General features: G+C 40.2%; 1 non-coding gene across 1 annotated transcript; it reads left to right on the top strand.

Moving 5' to 3' along the window:
* Positions 1-7,306: 7,306 nt before the first annotated feature.
* On the top strand, positions 7,307-7,413 carry LOC147557852 (small nucleolar RNA R71). The gene has a single exon (XR_015235482.1). It is a non-coding gene; the product is annotated as a small nucleolar RNA R71 (small nucleolar RNA).
* The last annotated feature ends 4,003 nt before the right edge of the window (positions 7,414-11,416 follow it).

Genomic DNA, 11,416 nt, shown 5'->3' with positions numbered 1-11,416 from the left:
CCTTTACAACCGATTTTTACGCGCGACGTTTGACGAAATCAAATTGAGACATTCCTTACACATAAGATGGGTGGAGCACTCATGTTTTCAAGAATCTCTCCAATCTTTTGAAAGATAGATTTTTGACATTCATCACTCTTGATGTACTCTCATGATGGGTTATCCAGTGTAGATTCCCAATTATACACCCACGTAGATTGGAGATGACTAATGAATCTCAAAATTGAAGAAAACTATTTTTATGTATGGAGTATGAACTTTAACTCATTTTCTAATCTAAAAGGAATAAATTAAGGATTTAGGTAGAGAGATTTAGAAAAAAAATGAGTTAGAATAATACGAGAGAGATAAGAGGAAGGAAAAGTTTGACCGTCTGTAGAAAGTAAACCGTATGAAAAGTAATACGTAGAAAATAGGAAAGAGGAAAGAAATAGATGAACATAAAAAGTGGATAAATGAGGATTTATTGTGTACCGCCAAATGCTCAAATCGTATGTAGAAAGAGAACAAAGAAGTTTTATGCAGAGAAGGAAACACATTTAACTCCCACCCAAATTTGACTATTTTGGCCTTATTAAACCAAAATAATTTGTGACCACCATTGGTGTGCACACTGGGCACCCGCGCCTCCTGTTATTATGTCATATATTCGTGATGTATTAATGCCATGTAATGATACGATTATTGAGTATATATAAAAAAAGAAATTGGTTATGGAGCATGTCACAAAAGATGTGTGGCGTGTGGCGTGTTAGCTATGCCACAACCCATTTATCACGATCCTTGAATTGGAGGTGTCGTGGTCAATGACACGTCTTGCCACAACCTGCATCACAATCGTTTTATGCCAACTGCATGAAACCTTATGCGAAAAAATAAAAAATTGTAGCAAAGAAGATTTTTTTTTCAACTAAAGCAGTTGTGAGGGGTCGAAATCGCGGATCAAGAAGTCAAGAAGACAGGGTCGTTGATCGGAAGTCGAACCTTCACATGTTAATACTTTTATGGACACCGACGACGTCTTTGGGTTTAACCTGTGATAAAAAACAAAACATACGTGACTGTGAGGTCTTTGAGGACACCTGGATGGTGCCTACCAAAGGGACTCCGACAGTCAAGTCAGTAAGCTTGCAAGAGAATTAACACATACGTGACTGATATCCTTGGAATGTTACAGTTGGTGGGATGGTCGGAGTTTGTGATGAGACATGAACATGTCGCATCTGAATCTACTAACTTGGACTAGTTAGTCTATTTCGGGCAGTTACTCTGATGAATTAGTTGTTTCTCTTACTCAGGGAGTTTATAGGGAATTGAGCACAGAAAATAGTTAAAAGCAGGAGAAAGACGCACAAAACGGCTGTTTGGTAATTTAGGGATTCAGGTAATTTGGCCAATATTGATGATCGGGTGAAAACCATAGTTCACGACGAGCCCATGGGTGAAAACGGAGGTCAAATCGGAGTTCGGACGAGCAAGATAGACTAGGTCAAAGATTGGGTCCAAGAGAGTTGACCAGTGGGATGACTTCGGGTAACTATTAGTCAAGTGGGACAGAGAAGGAGTACGTGGCAGTCCCATAGCCGAGAGCTGTACCGTGTTCGTGTGGCCACTATTTACCGAATCCTGCTGTCACGAGACTTGATCGCATGTGACGCTCGGAAAGATCTTCCAGTGCGACCGAGTCCATCTAACTCAGATCCAACAGATGGAATCAGACCCGAACACATGGCATCATCTCTAGAGAGCCTTGCATCTTCTTTTGCTAGCCCGCGTTACACCTTATGTTGCACCCGTTCTTTGCCAACTACTCTTTCACGTGACACCAATCGCCAGCCACTATTTGATGCCCATTTTTTTGGGAAGTTTTCTTTTCCATCTATTTCTTTTATTTTCTCTCTCTAATAACATAATGCAAACTGTAGAGAAATGGGAAGAGATCTTCACATTAATTGGCTTACAGAGGGAAAATAATTTTCCACTGAGAAAGATATTTTTCTTCTTCCATTTTTTTCTCTTATACTTCATACTTATTATTGTTAATCTCTTTGATCATGATTAGCTAAGACTCTCCATCTAGGATTTTACGACGAAACTCATTTTTGATTTAGAGATATATTTTTTATTGATTAACTCTTGATTATGCTTCATAGTTTAATTTGTTTTAGTTTGTTAAATAGATTCTCCATTCAATATCTATACTTTTAATTTGATGCATCATCCTTAGGTTGAGTCCTTTGATGATGTATACTTACCGATTGATAGATAATAGTTTAGAGATTTATTTTTAAAACAAAACGATTACATTTTTATGGTTTATCGGTTTTAAACGAAAACATTTTCCGCAATTAAGACAATAGAAAACAATCCTCTCTCTCTACAAAAATCTCTCTTTATCTCTGTTTCTGTTTCTCATTCAAACTCTCTCACTCCATGTTTCTCATTCAAACTCTCTCACTCTCTGTTTCTCACCCTCTCTCACAAAAAGGAAAGAAATCAGAGGAAGAAGAAGATGAAGATAGATGATAACGCTCTTGTTCTGTATGAACCTCTCTCCCTAATACTTCTGTTTTGGTTGAGCTACCAAGAGGATGGCCCCCGGTTAAGAGATATCCTCTTTCCTCTTCCGTTTCTCTGTTTTATAGATAAAGAGAAGAATAAAACCGAATAATCAGTCCTTCCTTTCTCTCTCTAGAATATCTTCAATCTCTCTGTCACAGAAATTTCTCAACCGAATCTCTTTCTAATGTAAACTTCGAATCCAATCTTCTAGATAATCTTTCTAAAACTTGCTGTCCAGAGACACACCACTATTGATTTCTCTTTCTATAATATATTCAATCGAATCTCTCCATTAAGCTCCTTATCAATCCCATCCATATATTCGGTAACAAGATGAAGAGATAAATTTCCCTCTCTCTCTCTATGATTCAGTGAAATCTCCTTCTCTATTTTCTGGTTTCACTACATAGAAGTAGTAGGAGATCAAAGAAAGTAGTCGAATCATAATTTCTTTCTCTCTAAAAATATTTCTTTCCACCTTCGGAGAAATCTCTAATCTCTTTATAGCACACTCAATCATCAACACCCTCTTCTCTCTTCAAAATATCTAACTTGATCTTCATCAATCAACCAAATATTTCACCACTTCCTCATTTATTTCTCTCTCTCAGAAAATATCATTTATGTAATTAGTTGTTCTTCTTTCCTTCCATGTTGAATGTTAGAGAATAGTAGCAAAAGAAATCCAAGAATCTTAACCCAATTAATGTGAAGATATCTTCCCATTTCTCTCTCTACAGTTTGCATTCTGTTATTAGAGAGAGAATAAAACAAATAGATGGAAAAGAAAACTTCCCAAAAAAATGGGCATCAATCACTGGTTGGCAATTGGGTGTCACGTGAATGAGTAGTTGACAAAGGACGGGTGCAACATAAGGTGTAACGCGGGCTAGCAAGAGAAGATGCAAGGCTCTCTAGAGATGATGCCATGTGTTCGGGTCTGATTCCGTCCGTTGGATCTGAGTTAGATGGACTCGGTTGCACCGGAAGATCCTTCAGAGCGTCACATGCGATCAAGTCTCGTGACAGCAGGATTCGGTAAATAGTGGCCACACGAACACGGTATAGCTCTCGGCTATGGGACTGCCACGTACTCCTTCTTTGTCCCGCTTGACTAATAGTTACACGAAGTGATCCAGTGGTCAACTCTCTTGGACCCAATCTTTGACCTAGTCTATCTTGCTCGTTCGGACTCCGATTTGACCTCCGTTTTCACCCACGGGCTCGTCGTGAACTATACTTTTCACTTGATCATAAATATTGGCCAAATTACCTGAATCCCTAAATGACCTAACTACCCTTTTGTGCGTCTTTCTCTTACTTTTACGTGCTCAATTCCATAGAAACTCCCTGAGTAAGAGAAACAACTAATTCATCAGAGTAACTGCCCGAAATAGACTAACTAGTCCAAGTTAGTAGATTCAGATGCGACATTTTCATGTCTCATCAGTTTGGCATGGTTCGTAGAGTGGTCGGAGCTGGATTTCTACGGGTAGACGGACTTGCTTGGAGTGAGGTTCGCCCTGGTGAGGTTTCCCTTGGTCGGGGGTATGTACCGTAAATAAAGTGAAAAGCGTTAAGGGTCTGACCTTGTAGATGATCACGTGGGTGATGTGGAAAGGGTCTGACCTTGTAGATAATCACGTGGGAGATGTAGAAAGGGTCTGACCTCTATAAAGTAAGCAAACCCTTGATAAAGTAGGCGAACCTTTGATGAAGTGGTTGTAGGAGAGAGAAAATAGACAAACCCTTGATAAAGTCCTGTATTTGTACTATCTCCAGAAAGTATGTGTTTGTTTCCTCAAAGGGCATGTACTTGATAAGGTCATATACTTATAAGGTCATGTACTTGATAAGGTCATGTACTTGGTAAGATCCCATACCTTTGTGAATGGTATAAAGTCTTGTACCCTCTGTGCACAGTATTTGATAATGTCCTGTTCCTGGGTGTGAGAGCGGGACTATATGAACAGTACCAGATGATCAAATGTTCGTGTTGATCCTTGATAATTGATAGTAATGTCAGGCGAATTAGAATATCGACAGGAAATTAGAATATCGACAGTAATGTTCGGTGAGTATCGGATTTACTGATAAAAAACCAGATGGTCTACTTCATCTTCTTCTCGGTCCTTTTCTAGTGTCTCGGTCGACTGTCACCTGGCGGTGAGCCGTCTCTTTAATTGGTTAACGCATTGAGTTGTCACCATAAATATGGATATCGTAACCCCCCTAACGGATATATCCGGGATATTGTAACGTCTCCCAAACGGTTATACGAAGGTGAAGGAGATGTCCTTCGACTAAAGATGGAATGCGAGCAATTTGTCAGATAGGACAATTGATGAAGAATATCATCAAGTCCGGACGATTTAGGGGTCGTAGTGTTTAGCTATAAACCAACTACGATGGTCAAATTACGAAGTAATTCGTGGCTAACTTCGACCTGATCCTACATCGGGTTACACATAAGAATGTCTATTTAATCGGATGACATGACTAGTGGGAAGAGACATATGATCATGGGAGAGTCCCATAAACATGTCTCATAGGCCTAAAAGAAGTTTAGGCAAAGATAGCAGAAAAGGCCCGAAAAAGGGGTTTTGGGCCGGGGGCAAAAATGGTGCGGATTGGGATCGTCCTTGGCTGGCCGGTTCCCTTAATGGGGTCGGTCAGATCTTCCCTTTTGGGCATGGTTTGAACGACCACATGTTAGGGTAATAGGAAAATATAAACTAGTTTTTATTTTCGACTATTTCCTTAATCTTATTCAAAAGAAACTTTTTGTGAAAACTAATTAGGGTGGGATTCTAACTAGGGTTCTGTATAATGTCTCTTAGGGAAAGGAGAAAGTGAGCTAATTCCCAAGCTATCTAACTAGTCAATAAAGAAGAAGGTGTTCTTCATATCAAACCACCGTTGGAGTTCTAGCTAGCTACAAGGTGGGAGATCAAGTTGATCATTTGAGTGTATGTTCTAAGCATATACACTAAAATATAAGAGGTACAATAAGTTAAAGAGAAGAGTGGAAGGATATTACCATAGCCGAAGGAGATAAAAGTGATACTACCAAGACTTATGTAGTCGAGTTCCAAGTTGATGATAAGCCCATCGCCATCCCCAAACTTGGAACGAACCACGTCCCAAAAGTATACAAATTGAGAAACACTCCGAACACATAAATAAATAGAATAAGAATGAAGCATAAGCATGACCACATAAAAATGACCACTCACGCAGGATCACTCGATTGCATCGAACCATGCAATTAGTCATTGATTTTCTTGCTTTCACAAGAGCACGAGTTAGGTCTCGTGGAGGGTTTCTAGAGATGATTCCCACAAACATGAAACCCATCTCAATAGACCAACCAATCATATAACAAAAGACGAAATATTTGGGGGTCTACCCATACGAAAGTTTTAACTGGTAAGAACCGTCTCACAACAATGTAATAGTATGGGTTTATACGTGAGACGGCAAAAAATAAGAGGTAATCCCCAAACTTGGATGACGACAAGGCAACAAAGTTTGACATAATAACAGGGAGGACATGCATTTCATTAAGGGATCCACGTATGTATGAGATATTGGTTTAGATGTCGAACTACAACTTAAGGATTTGTCCATAAGGCTCGGGACTAAGTCAGAAGTTTCCTTAAGTGAAGGTTCAACCAATCGTTTAAACATTATTCTCGTCTCGATATCATATGTGTCCTTAGAGAAATCTATAGCTCCGCTCAAGAGGTCATCTACATCTAGTCCATCTTTATTAGCTACAAAGGTCTCAGGTAACAAACTAGTCATGTCGTTATGGTTCTCCTGAGCACTACTAGTATTGTCCCTCTTAACTATCGATGTCAGCATATTCATATCATTGGTAGGGAACAATTGTTGAGGGAAAGCGGAATAAGGTTTATCAACCAGTTCAGACTCAGATTTCGATTTTAAAACCTTGTTATGCCCATTACCATTCTCAAAAGTTGCACGATCCTCGGGTATGTCTACCGTCATGGGAGTATCCAAGCTAATCATTTCATCACTTTTGAGACTGGAATTGGACTTAACGTTAGCATCAGGTGTATTACCTTCACCTATACCCTTGGGAATTATTGGAGTTTGGGGTTGTAAAACCCCTTTCTCGATGTCTTTCAATTTTTCCTCCAACTCTTTAAGGGCGTGCAAAGTGTTTTGGCTAGTCTGAGTGTCTGCCTCATAAAATGATTTCGAAACATCTTCAAGATTCCTCTCATGATGAGACGCATAAGTGAAACCGACTAAGGGCTCTTGAAGATTCTCATAATCATTTGTAAAGACATCACTCCTCGAACCTAAGTGCTTCATATGAGTGTCTACGACATTTGTGCATCCTAGTGAGACATCTTGACAAGAGAAATAATAGGGCATTCACCCGCAAATGCTACAGACACTATCAATCACCAAATCACCATCATGCATATCTATAAATTCTTTCCGAGCCATGTAGGGAATTTTATCTTCCACTTCCCCGTTCTCCTTTAAAAAGCATATGCCTCCTTTTGAGTAATGGTTTTCTTTGGCTATATATCCGTCACTCTTAACGGGTGTGTCCCAATCTTGAACTTTCTCCGCTAAGAGGTCGAGATACTCCCAAGCCTCATTAGGACTTTTACTCATAAACTCTCCGTTGCACATCACTTCCACGAAGTGTTTCATTTTGGAGGTCAAGCCATCGTAAAAGAACCCGATGACCCTCCATATTTCATAGTTATGATGTGGACATGCGAGAAGGAGGTCTTTAAATCTCTCCCAACACCCAAAGAAGGTCTCATCTTTGTGTTGCTCAAAATTCATAATTTCTCTTCTTAAGGTGTTGGTTCGATGGATTGGGAAAATCTTTTTCAAAAACGCCCTAGTCATCTCATCCCAACTTCTTATAGTCCTAGGCCTTAGAGAATGAAACCATATCCTCGACTTTTCTTTCAATGATAATGGAAATAGTTTGAGCTTAGCGACTTCCTCAAGTACTCCATTGATTGGGAGTATCGAGCAAATCTCATCGAACTCTCTCAAATGAAAATATGGATCTTCATTCTCTAGGCCTCGGAATATAGGAAGTAATTGAATAATCTCAGGGTCTATGTCTAAATTACACTAATTACTCGGAAATATGATGCATGAAGGTTTGCTAGCCATATTAGCTTCAAGGTAGTCTCTAAGACTTCTAAGTGGTCGATGAACCTCATACCCACCATTCCAACTATCATTCCCATAAACATCCATTGAAGCACAATTAAAACAAAATGCAAGCAATCACAAGTGTTCAATTCGACTACAACTATCAATAATAGACAAGATGCAAATGCACTTAAGCCGCTCAAATTGGTAAAGGTTAGGGAACGATACTAGAGGTGGCGTTTGTTACCACAATTTGATCATCTTCCCTTTTCTTGTCTCTACCTTTTTATCCCAAACTTGTTAGCTTTCGTCCTTTAGAGCTCCTTGGATGAGTACCTTCGAGAAAACAACAAAATGAAAAAAAAACTACGAAAAATGAACAAAGAAAACATCTAAGTAAATAAGTAACACTAAACTAATGAACAAACGATAAATGATCTCCAAACTACTAGACCTATCCCCGGCAGCGGCGCCAAAAACTTGATGCACCCGAAAAGGTTGCACGCCCAAGCGGAGGTATCAAGTAGTAATCCGACTAAGCCGGGATCGACCCAAGGATAGGAAGGTAGTTTGGATATCGAAGGGTCTTATCCCTCGGTCTAGATATTAAATACTAAAAAGAAAAGAACAATGATAAGTGGGGGGGTGGGGGGGGGTTAGTATGAATAAGTAATAAGAGAAGAAAACAAGTAAAGCTAACTAGATAATCTAATGTAAATGGGCGAGAGAGATTCGAGAGAAGAGTTCGGAGGAACAAGAGTCGGGAGACGGTAAGACTCGATTCGGGCAACAAATAAGTGAGAGAGGTGTCGAAGTCCGGGAATCCATAATGATAAACCTACGACTATGTGTAGTCCAATTTGATGTGTCGAGGTACAATCGATATTCGACTCCTAAAGCAGATGTCTCTAAGTACTATGTATATCCGGAGATCATACTTAGTCAAACAAACGTCTAAATCGGTTAATCCCGAGTCATCGAAAGTGTTGTCTAGTCGCCTAACTATGTGAAGTGCATGACAAGACACATGAAATTATGACTTAGACTACGATCGATATCAAATACTTCGTTTCGTCTATTAACTATGCGAAGTGCTTGACAAGACACATGAAAATACGATCAAAACAATAATCGAAATAAATGAACATCAATTTATAATCAAAACATCAAATCATATTAAACATAGTCACGAATTCATCACATTTTATCTCATATAATCGTCAAACTAAAGTTAGCTAAACATGGTGATTGAATAAGAAATGGAAAGGAAATGGTTAGAGAATCCCCCTTTTTCGATGTGGTTCGAGGCTAAGATCGTCGGAAAATATGAGTTTTTAAGGTCAACCGATCTCCCCTTAGCAAATTCTGGGTTCCCCATAGCGACCACCATCATCTTCTCCATTTATCACAAACCTCCATTAAAGCTAAACCCTAGCTTTCTCTCGCTAGCAATTTCTAGCCCAAAACCAAATCAAACCACATGGGTAGCTAGCCAAAGACATGGGGAATAAAAGCCCTAAGGTTTCCGGCCAAGAAAGTGGTCGGAAACCATAGAAGAATCCGACCAAAGACAAGAAGAAATCCGGCCAAATGGTAAGATCCGGCCAAATGAGGTGCTGTCCGGCCTTCCTTAGCTTGTCCCGAGCCTCGTGCGCGCGTCCCTTGCACGCCCGACCTGCAGCCGCATCCCGTGAAGGCGCCCCGAGCTGGAGAGAAGCTGCTGCCGGAGTTGCTGCTGGCCGCGTCCTTGAAGTCTCGTGTAGCTGGTCGCGTCCACAGCAGCTGCTGGTCGCGTCTGCAACTGCTGATGGAGCTGTCCCGAGCAGCTTTCATGGCCGTCCGAGTGGTGCTAGTTCGCAACTGCTCCCGTGCTTGTTTCAGCCCGAGCTGGCCAAGCTTTGGCTGGCCTTAGTGTTGGCCGACACCTTCTCTCTCTTTCCCTCTCTTCAAGCTTGAAAACCCTAGAAGTTGATGAAGAACACCAACCCTCTTTCCTCTTTCTCTCTAGTTTCTTGCCTCTTTTTCCAAGGTAGAAGATGATGAATAGTGTCCTCACTTGATTCATTTTTCTCACTTGTGTATACACAACCCTAGACTTAGTCAAACTTGACTAAGTCTTAGGCCATTTTGACTTTGACCAAAAAGGTGCCCATAGAATCTCTATTATTCTTTTTCTCTTTGGGTTCTTGGGTTGGGCTTCTTTCTAAAGCAAGGGAGTGCCTTCATAGAATCCTTGTTTCAAGACCGAACCTCGGCTTCTTTCATTCACAACTTCTTTGTCCGAATTCTGAATCGACTTCCGTTTTCACCGTCGGACTCGTCATTGACTTCACTTGTTGTTTGACTTCTGATTTTGACCAAAATGACCAAAATACCCCTGGTGCTCTTTTCTTCCCTTTTGTCGCATAAGATGAAAATGTGATAATTCGCTCTCTTTATTCTGAATTACACGCCAAACCCCAAATAAACTACCTAGCAATAAAAACACATAAATAATTAGAAATAAAACTCGAAAAGAACTAACTCATCAAAGTTAAGTGACCTAAATATGTCATTTTCACGCCACATCAGTGTCTCGAGTAGAGGAGCAACACGTGGGGCTCTTGGTCTTCGTATTCGATTGGAAAGGTTCGAGCGAAAACTAGCGATTAAGGTAATCCTAAACTCTTAGTTAATTATTAGCTTATCGTGATGATCTTGGGGAGCATACTAGTGTTAGACATGAGATGTCTGAGATTCCTCTTAGAACATTAGGTGACACCACAACCCAACAGAAGGGAGATCGACCGAGGATGTGAGGGCACACCTCTTTATCTAGGGCTGGATGTGAAGGAGATATCCTTTGACCAAAGATGTAGTGCGAGCAATTTGTTGGATAAAACAATTGGTGAAGAAGATCATCAAGTCCAGACGATTTATGGATCATAGTGTTTAGCTAGAAACCAACTACGATAGTTGAATTACTAGTTAATTCGCGACTAACTTTGTCCGGATCTTACATCAGGTTACACCAAGGAGCTCTCTTACTCTACAACATCAAGTAGAGTAAGAAGAAAGAACTAATCCCAACTATCTATCTAGTCTAAAGAAGTAGGTGTTCTTCGTCTGACCATCATTAGAGTTCTAACTAACAACAAAGTGGGAGATCAAGTTGATTACTCGGTGTCTCAAGTAGAGGAGCTACAATTGGAGCTCTTGGTCTTCTTAAGCGATTGGAAAGGTTCGAGGGAAAAATAGCGATTAAGGTAAATAATCTCTATTTGCTTAGTTCATTATTTGCTTATGCATGAGATCCTGGGGATACTAGTGTTAGACATTAGATGTCTGAGATTCCATTAACAACACTAGGACACCATAACTCAACAGGATGTGCTTGCACATTTTCACGTCCCTTTCGGGGTGCCCGAAGAGAAATGGATCGGGCCCATTAGCTATTAATTCATGAATTTGGTCACCGTGTAAGCCCATTAATCGTGGACTTCTAGGGGTGCTCCTAGTGACGTATTTTGACCCATAAAATAGTAAAAGGAGAGGTCGTCCTTTCGAGAGGAATGACAAAGTATGAGAGGAGAATAGAGAGGGAAAGAGAAAGAGGATGGCATAGAGAGAAAATAAATGGCAGTTGGCAGAGGTGATGGTGATATTAATTATTACTAGACGTCAATGGGCTTGGAGCCCAAAGATAATATTAAATAGA

This window comes from Eschscholzia californica, unplaced genomic scaffold (assembly GCF_041429995.1).
Source record: "Eschscholzia californica isolate CP2 unplaced genomic scaffold, dmEscCali1.0.p SCAF_2, whole genome shotgun sequence".
Taxonomy (NCBI): Eukaryota; Viridiplantae; Streptophyta; class Magnoliopsida; order Ranunculales; family Papaveraceae; genus Eschscholzia; species Eschscholzia californica.
The sequence above is the reverse complement of the archived record's forward strand: the minus strand, read 5'-3'. Positions and strand labels throughout refer to the sequence as shown.